Below are 10,173 nucleotides of genomic sequence, written 5' to 3'. Positions count from 1 at the left end.
TAAAGATAAGGCTATTCATATTGTAAGATTCTATGTCCACCTAGGGGATGATGTAGAGAACTCATACTGTGCTATAGATGGGTTCCATACATCCCAATGTAAGACCATCATGACCGTCAAGATTGCAAGATGCTCTTAGGCCTCATTTTCAAGTCTTCTGAATAGTGTGCTAATGAATAGCATGAGAGATAAGAACTAGAAAGGGAAAAGAACTAAGATAAATCATTTGTAGCATTATTGAGAAATGATACTTTGTCTGAAGAATCTCTTCCATCTCTATAGGATGGTTTTCCTAAGCCCACCTCTTGGTCTCATGTCCTTTGAGCATTCCCAAGCAGTGTCATCGTAACTCATGATCCTTCTCAACTTTCAAGGCAGGTTACCTTTTCTTTCAAGGAATTCTCTTATTTTCTCATTATTAACTTTATTGAAAATCAATAATAATTATGTAGCAAATTAAAAATTGTAGACAAATATTGAAATGCCAAAGATATAAGATGTAGACAGAGTGAATTTTAGAAAAGTATTTCTGAAATGAACACATAATGTGAGATTAATAATAGATTGCACATTGTGAAAAATTATTTATAAACCTGAATGAGTATAACAATAAAAATTGTCTAAAATAAACATGAAGAAGAGTTTACAGATCAGTCATATAATAGTTCCTTCTCTCTGTGCCAAAATCAAGGAACTTATATTCATAGAATTAGAATTCTCAAAGTAGAAGGAGGTAAGCAATATATATTGAAAGATTTAAAATTTCTGAATTTATGGGCCAGCCTCATGGCTCAGTGGACGAAGGCATCTACTTAGGCAGAGTACAATGGCTGGAGTTGGATCCCCGGGCATGCGGTGCTGGCCCTGCCCCCAGCATGCTCTGAGAGGGCGATTGAGACTGGGCATGGTGGCGCGGCCCATAACCCCAGCTCTAGGGAAGCTGATAGCAGGAGGATCACTATGAGTCTGGTCTATGTAGTGAGACCCTATACACCTTGAAGACCCTGCGCTAAAAATTAAAATAATAATAATAATATTTCTGAATTTAGTTAAAATTATAGCACCACATTTCCAAGAAAAATGAACCTTTTGCACAAGAAATATAAATAAAATCATATCAAGGTACACAAAACTGAAATTGTCCAAAACTAACTGTAAAAAAATTGTTTAACCCCCTTCCTTGGAAAAAAATATTAGCTATGGAAGAACAAATTTAAATAGCACTTTATTCCATTTTAGAAAAAAAGAAGAGCAAGTGGGTGGGAAAGTAGAGTTATATTATACTGTTTCTTTGACTTACAATCTACTCATAAGACATGGTATGATATTTTCTCCTAGTATTAGAAACTTTAAAAAGTGTATTTCCATTTTCCATTGACTTTGTATTACTTCTTCCTTGTCTTTTACACACACACACACACACACACACACACACACACACACGAAAAATATGCGTATAACCTGACGTAACATTGATACTGTTTTGTGGAAATCTTCAATGACCTTTTAAATGGTTCATCTAATACTATATTTTACATAGTCCTGCATAACTACCATTTTGAGAGCTCTTTATTTTTTATCCCGGACCATGCAGTAACTTCTCTTGCCTTCTGGATTATGGTCTTTGCTATTTTCTGTATGCTATGTCTGGAGGTATTAGAATTTTCTATTTCGAGCGTCTATGACCATACCATCCTGAACGCGCCTGATCTCGTCTGATCTTGGAAGCTTAGCAGGGTCGGGCCTGGTTAGTAGTTGGAAGGGAGAATTTTCTATTTCGAGCTTGTATAACTGGAAAATATTTTACCTTTAGTTTTCAAAGGTATGTTTGCTAAGTATAAAATTCAATGAGGATAGATTTTTTTTTTTCAGTCTTTTGAAGGAATTCTCTTTACACTGCCGGAGCACACACGGGGCTGTGCATTTCCCTTGCCCTGGAAACACGCAGTGCTCTCCTAACCCTTAGGGATTTCGCTGTGGCACCTCTGAGTGCCAGATCATGAACAGAAGCAGTTTCCTCTGTAGTAAATCTGTCTGCATGTGATTGTAGAGCCTCTAAAATACCTCCTGCCTTGGTCTGTGAAACTGTATGTACCACCCATAATGATACTCTCCAAGAGATCTATGGCTTCAACTTGGAATATTTCATTCCAGTTATTTTCCATGCCAGTTGTCAATGTGAGACTCTGCATTATGTAATTCAGTCTTGTGTCTTGCTCTGTCGATTAAGTTACCAATGAAAAGAGAGAGCCTCTGATTTTCCATTGGGCATAAGAATTTCTGCCAGAGGGACATCAGCTTTACAGAACTATATTCTTGTAATATTTTGAGGACCCATGATGCCCAGTCATGGAGGTTCCTACCACTAGCTTTGGGCATGGTGAGTAAGGCAAAAATTAAATGTGAGTGAGAAGTTAAAGCACTTGAGAAAATATAAATTCAGAAATGCATCCATGTATTCATTGCATGCCTACTAACTCATTCAGTCCTTTAATCTTCACAACAGCCTTGTGAGGTAGGTCCAGTTATTTCCAGTCTCCTCATTGTAGAGATGAGGAAATTGAGGCACACATGTTGGTAATTTGCCTTCATCTAGTACGTGGCAGTGTGGGTGAAGTCTGGCAGGCAAGGTCCACAGCTACACCCTTAGCTGCTGAGCGTATTAGCTGGCCTGTGGTCCCTGCTTAGAAGGGGGTCGCAAAACTATTTAAACCAAGGCCTGTTTGCTTGCAGCCTTATTATCAGTTTGGTGTTTTTTATGCTCCATGGAGTGAAGTTCTTTTTGAAAAGCACATAAAACTCTGGGCTCTCTCTGCCTCCAAAGATGAACAAGTTGCTGCTTCTGTGTAAAGCCAGAGAAGAAGGCAAAAGCTGGGATGGCAAATGCTGAGGGCGGCTGCACACGGCTTGCTCTCAGTGAGTCTGGGCGCTCCACCACGTTTAGCTCCAATAAGCTTTGAGGCCTTCCCAGTATTGAGCAAAATAAACACTAGTTTACAGCACTTCCCTCCAAATCACTTGTAAGATCAGGTCATCGTTTGTTTCCTCTAGGAATATTACAAACACTTCAGAGTGACCAGTGTTGAGTCATTAAGCCCTGGGTTGTTTCTGCAGCATTGTCTTATCATCTCTGTGCTTCATACTGCCTTTTTGAGAGGCCTGGGAAGCTTATGGGCAGCATGAAGAGAGCAGGCCCCTTTCCAACATCTGCAGGCCCTTACTTACTGTCTCACTCCATGCTCCTGGCTATTCAGGAGTGGTGTTATTTATTTTTTACTCCAAGGCCAAGGGGACTGAGGCCAGCCTTTGGTACATACTAGTGGACCCTGAAATAGCTGGAGGAAGCAACGTGCAAATTCAAACTTTCCCAGGATGGAGGTGGAGCTATTAGAGCTATTGTTCCCTAAAGAAGGGCAGATTTTCCAGTTACACAGCATTAGACTGGTACTCATATCAAATGTCAAACAAGAACCCTTTTCCAATGGTCAGGGAACATGTGCCCAGAAAGGCACTGAGCATGTGACCTGGCTTGCCTTCTGTTCAATTTTTTAAAAATTTAATTGATGTATAATATTGATACTTATTTGTAGGGTGGTGTGTTATAATTCAGTACATGTGTACAATCTGTAATTCGCATCTCTATCCTACCAGTATTATTACATATATGTGTGTGTTGAGAGGATTCAAATTCTTCTTTAGCTATTTTCAGTGTAGTTGACTGCAGTTGCACGACTGCATTGTAGAACATTAGAAACTCTTCCTCCACTGACTGTACCTTGGGGAAACAAAAAGGGATGCAACTCTGCCTCCTGTTCTTAGCACCGTGTTTCCACCATTCGCTCACCAGGTGGAACTCGACTAGGACAGCAGCAGGGCCTGCTCACGTGCATGGGCAGCTACGTATGAATAGCTGGAGGGGTCGGAGAGCAGCCCACCGCAGCTGCTAGGGCCAGGGCTGGGGAAGTGGGTGAGGGGCACCGCCACTCCTCTCGGGTGGGAAATCGAAGGGCGTGCCCTCAGTAACAAAGAAGTCCATTACCTGGATCGAAGTACTTAAAAACGAACATTAATGCAAATCAAACATGAACAACATAGCAAACTTTTAAGAGGAAGCACTATGATACAATACTGTATTAGAGCTCAAGAGCAAAGGAAAATAAACCAGTAACACCAATCTTATCTTGACCAAAATTTTTAATATGTTTTCTGTTTTTATTTTTTAAGAAATATTGCATTCAAATGTCATTTAGAGGACTGGAAAAATAGCTCAGTGGACTAAAGCTCCTGCTTAGTCAAGTTCAGGGATTGGGGTTCAATCCCCAGCACCACGTGTCATACCAGCCCTGTCTTCAGGGTGCAATGAGATGGTGATTGAGACTGGATGCCTGTAAAACCAGTGCTTGGGAGGCTGAACATAGGAGGATGACTATGAGTCTGATCTGTATAGTGAGACCATGTACTGAAATACATAATATTATTTAGGTTATTATTGAGTTTCTTACCCCTCCCTTGAACCTGCTATCCTGAGATGACAAAAGTGGCCTCCTTACAGTGCCAGCCATGTGATTTGGAGGCCTTTGGCTTGGGAGCCTCGTGACCACCCTTGCAAGTGGGTGAAGCAAGTATATTATTATCTGCATTTGACAGTAAAGAACCTAAGTCCCATAACAAATGGCATGGGCTTCTCAAGACCTTGCAGTGCCTGTTAAAGAAAGGATTGCACTGAGGTCCGCTGACTGAATCTGGCACTCTTTTTCATGGCAACAGAGATTTTTAAATCTTGGTGGATCAAAAGGTCTTGCAGGGTAATGGCTAAAATCCAGCTTCCTGGACAGCTCCAGAAATTCTGATTCAGAAACTCTGCAATGAAGAAAAGATCTGTATTATTGAAATAAGGACACAAATTAATTTTGTCCTCAATGGGCCACCAGATGTTGGCAAATCCATGAGTCTCCGGGCAGATCTACCCAAGCCATAATAAGACAGACACTAGTAAAGAGCTTAAAATTTTTATCACTGATGTTTCCTCTTGAAAATTTCCTATGTTTCCTCACTAAGACAGGTTAGAATATTGCTTGTTTACTCAGGGTAACCCCAGCCATTAACACATGCCCTCTGACTCTCATCATCAAGGGATCGCAGTCCTTCTTTACAAAGTAAGTGTAGTTTCAGACAGAAGAAAAAAAGGAAAATTTGAAGAATGAGGTTCCAGTCCAATAGATGGGGCTCTGTGATCGATCCCATATCTTTCCAGAGGCACTAGGGGTTTGGGATTAAACACAAACACAGAAGAAATGGGACCCCAAAGGCCAACTGCCATCCCAGTTGGAATGGAGACATTCTTTTTGCTCGACCATTTTCTAAATCCAAATCAAGTGAGAGAAAGAGCTGTGAAAAACCTAAAAATGCTAAACTTCAGTTGCTTCTGAAAATGGTTCCTAAAGACACAGATGCAGTATCACAGCCTGCTAGGCCTGGAGAAGGTTCAACTGAGTGTGTGCTGAAAGAAAAGCAACTTGAGAAAGAATCTCTCAGAGTTGTTGCCAGGGAAAGGTTTCTGATTGAGGTCAGAAGCATGAAAATCAAACAAGCAAATAAAAATATTAAGCTATTCATCTAAAAAAAAAAAAGCTGATGCTTTCTTTTTTATTAGGTGCTAGTCATGTGACCTTCCCAGCACTTTTGAAACACAATTTCCACTTGCCTCTATCCTTAGTGGTTTCTGATAGTCTCATGTAGCTTGATTATAGCGAAGTGTGGAATTTCACACTAAAATAAAATTGATCGGTCCATTTTGTTCTTTGGGTTATGGGTACAGGATGTGGCAAAGAGAGCTAGTTATCTAATAATTGAAGTTAAAAGAAGTCATCCTCCGTGAAGTGTTTGACCTGAGTGTTCAGCTTGTGCTGGTTCTCTGCCTCTGGGTATGTGGCTCCAGATACACTCTTTGTGGGGTGTCTGCAGGGCTGTGTGCCCTAATGGCAACAAAACTGTGACAACAGTCAGTCTTTTGAACTTTCACTTGGAGGATGGATGCTTTGACACACGTGTGCACCTGGGCCCGGTTTGGTGGGAAGGTTTCCAGAGGCTCAGTCCCAGTGCTGGTTAGAACACAATGTCTTTACTTTTCAGAAGATTGCTTTCTCTTGCTCTTCTCCATGCCTGGTTGTTGGGTATCTTCTCTTACTCTGTGAGTGCTTAAGCAATTAGAGCAAGAAATATTTATTCCCCTCTCCAGAGTCTTATGGGGCTTGAGAACCATCATTTCTAGGGAGCTTCCAGTGACTGCTGATGGCAACTTTGAAAACCATCAATGATTGTCAAACATGAGTTTCACCTACAGAGCTTTGATACAATTGCTGATGTACAAGGTCACTGCAGACCCATGAAATCAGGCAGTGTGAAGAGGAGCCTGCGTTGGTTTTCCCAAGGCCATTATAACCAAGTATTACAAACAAGGTGGTTTAGAACAATACAAGTGTATTCTCTCACAGTCCTGTAGTTTAGAAATACCAAGTTAAGGTGTTGGCAGGCCCTTGATCCTTCGAATGCTCTGGAAGGGAGCCACTTTTAGTTTCTAATTTTGTACAGCTTTCTTTGGTTTCTAGATACATCACCCCCCTCCTCTGCTTCTACCTACATATGGCCTGTTTGTCAACATGTAACTGTGTGTCTTCTCTTCTTATTGAAACACAGTGATTAAATTTAATCTTACTTTACTCCAGTGTGACATATTCTTAATTTACATCTCAATAACATCTTCAAGGACAGTATGGTATAGTCATCTTCTGAGGCTTCAAGTGGACTTGTATTTTTCAGGGCTGGAGCCATACAGTATTTACAGAGAGCCCATTGCTTGATTATAAGATACCTTAGGGCAAGAGCCCCATTTTATTCAGCTTCTCTGAAGACCATGTCACAGAATATGATGGGGGAAAAATTCTGAGTTGGGTGAGCTTGTGACCTCTTCAGTCAGTCATCTCAGCCTAACAGATAAAACATATTCTGAACTTATCTTAAAAGCTCATTATAACCAACTGCAGAGTCCAAGGACTTTAAAATGTTTATATGTATGACTAATTCAGCTCCAAATTAAAGGCCCTTTGCTCAAGACCATGAGGGTATTGCTTTGTAAAAAGACCTCTCTTCTGTTTCTTTGGGTGTTTTATAGGGAACATACCTATAAAGAGCTCAGATTACACACTTCTCAAAGCTTTTAATGATAAGAAACAATGTTTTTGAACTTACCATTATGAGCTAGAAATAATATTTTCACATGAAACAAAAATGCTAAATTACTAAACTGCTTCCCTAGGGGTTTTGAATTTTGTACAATGTAAATGATTGTTTTCTTCAAATCAAGCCCACAGGGGCGTCTCTGTAAAATGCCTGTGAAGCAAAGCAGGATGCGGAATGCCTGCTGGCTGAACCTCAGGGTAGGAGAGGCCACGATCTATCCAGCTGAGGAAAGGGGGCTCCAAGGAGGAGGCTCCGGAGCCAGGCAGGATGTGGTTCTATCCAGGACCATGTGGTGTAGATTCTAAGTCACTTGGAAATCAGAGTAGGTGATGTTTGTTTTTGAAGAGGCAGCGTGTGAGATTGAGATGAACTGCTATGCCAGCACTGGGTACTCGGGCAGGGGTCAGTGTGGTGCTTGGAAGATGCTCTGTGACCCTGTGCCGCAGCAGGGTGTGTAGAGTAGGTCACGACTTTCAAGCAGAATTAGGAATCTTGAGTTCTGGCTTCTGAGGTTCCTTTCCATTTTACTGATATGGGATGTCATGAGTAATAAGTGATTTCACACTGTTGTACCTGCTTGCTGCCGATATCTTTAAAATTTAAAAAAGCTAAAACATTTGGCCACTCATTTAGACTTTGGGAAGTATTTTTTCAGAAGTGTATTTACGGTTTTGATATCCAATATGACAGAAATCTTCTCACTATATCAGGAACATAACGACATTCAGAAGTTAGGAAAATATGTAAGTGCTTCCAAATCACTTATGATGCTTTTAAAAATCTTAACCACATGTACAGTACTTACAGTAATTTCCAATTTTCTTTCTTACCTAATAATAGTAAAGACTTTATAACATGACCCTTCACCCTCCACAAAAATCTGTCCTGAGAAACGCTGCCCATTTCTGAGAAGATACTCCCAACTTTCAGCTGATGTAAAAGTTCTGTTTTAGTTCTCATATCTTAATAGTGCATCTTCCCTTAGGGGAAAATCAAACACAAGCCTATTCATGTGACAAGAGTTTCTGACACTTTGCATGGAAGGTCTAAGTGGCAGAGGCAGTTGGAATTCAAATACATCAGTCGGGGGGCCAGGGAGATGGCTCAGTAGGATAAGCACTTGACTGGCAAATGCAAGGATCTGAGTTCAATCCCCCGTTCCACGAAAAAAAGAAAAAAAAAAATCAAATACATCAGTCGGCCTCCTGATTACTGATACATTTTCCTCTTTTTCAGTCTTTGCTTCAGGAAGAAAGTGCACTTCCCACTTGAGGTTGGCCTTTCTCTCCGCCATGCCATCCCCATTGTTCCTTTCTTATTTATTCTGTTTGGCCCCAAATATACATCTGAATATATCTGAAGTCCAATTCCACTGAAGGAAAAAGTTTAAGTCAGAAAATGATATTTTTAACTTAAATGGAAACTACTAGTTATGGAAAATCTTTGAAATGCAAAGAAGGTCAATGTACTTTATTTCTTTTAATTGGTTATTGCTCTTCATTTACAGCTGAGAAAAAGCATGAAGCTAGTACTTTAGTTTACGCACTCGACTTTCACTTGTTTTTTAGAAGTAGTTCTTGATTTGTTCTTAGAATTCATATGTTCTTTCTTTATAGTATTCACTTTTTCTTGTGGCAATATGCATATGTAACATTTATCACTTTATATAGCATTCAATGGCATTAACTACGTTCACACTATTGTCCAGGTCCAGCATGCCTTCACCATCCCAAACCCAAGATCTGGACCCATGAAACAAGTCCCTTCCCTCTTTCCTTACCTGGCAGTATCCGCCATTCCACCTCCTATCTCTAGTGATGTGACCATTATCGGTCTCACGTGTAAGTGAAATCAGGCAATATTTTCCTCTTTTTGTCTGGCATATTTCACAGACCATGATACCCTCAGAGTTCATCTCCCTGTACCACCGGGCAGGGTATCATTCATTTCTAAGAGTTAATAATGCTCTTAAAAAATTTGTGGGGCTGGTGAGATGGCTCAGTGGTCTAAAGCACCTACTTAGAACAAGCTTAGCAAAGCACAGGGACTGCGGTTCAATCCCCCAGCACCACATGCCAGCCAGCCCCGCCCCCTGGTGGGCTGAGCTGGACACACACACACACACACACACACACACAAATAAATAAAATTAAAAAAAATTTTGTGTATGCCACATTTTTATCCATTCATTTACTGATGGGTATTTGAGTTATTCTACTTTCCTGCTATTGTGAATAAATCTTCTATGAAAACCGATGTACAAGAATCTGTTTAAGCTTCTGTTTTTATTTCTTTCTGACACATATCCACAATCTGGAATGGTAGATCATTTGGATGATTTTATGCACATTTTCAAATACCTTTTTATAATTTTAACAAAATGCATTTCTTGCTGAAGTTCTCAGCTTTCTCCCCTCTGGATGATGTTCCAATTTCTCCAGCTTCCCAGGCTGGATACTTTCGTGTCACCTTGGACTCTCCACTGCTGGTTTTCTCCTTTTTTCAGTGTGTGGCAAACCAAGGGTTCTTTATTGGATCCCTTTTATTAACCTGTCATGACCTAAGCCCAGGTAGGCTCACTGTAGATTATCCCAAAAGCTGTCTGACAGTTTCTATTTGCAGACTATTTTCTTGCTAGCTTCCCAACATCCCCATCAGAGTAATTTTCCTAAATCTTCAGTTTCATCAAGTCATTTCTTGTTGAAGAACATGCAGTAGCACTAAGTTACGATGGTTGTCTGAGATTAAAGGTAGCAAATTGTCCTCATCTATGCAACATGATTTTATACTTCCTCCTTGCATTCTTCTCTTTTCCAATGACTCAGTTTAATCCTAGTCATATAAGACACTTTTATCCAGGTCTATGCCATTGTTTTCCTAGATCCTTTCACAGACTATTTTCTATTGCTCTTCAAAATACATAAGATCTTTATT

At 40.3% G+C, this 10,173-nt stretch overlaps 1 pseudogene; it reads right to left on the bottom strand.

Moving 5' to 3' along the window:
- LOC101587819 overlaps window positions 1–9,066 on the bottom strand; it is a 23,213-nt pseudogene extending 14,147 nt beyond the window's left edge.
- Between the last annotated feature and the right edge of the window lie 1,107 nt (window positions 9,067–10,173).

The sequence above is a fragment of the Octodon degus genome, unplaced genomic scaffold, assembly GCF_000260255.1.
Source record: "Octodon degus isolate 3935 unplaced genomic scaffold, OctDeg1.0 scaffold00050, whole genome shotgun sequence".
NCBI lineage: Eukaryota > Metazoa > Chordata > Mammalia > Rodentia > Octodontidae > Octodon > Octodon degus.
Note: the sequence above shows the minus strand (reverse complement) of the source record. Positions and strands in the feature narration are given on the sequence as shown.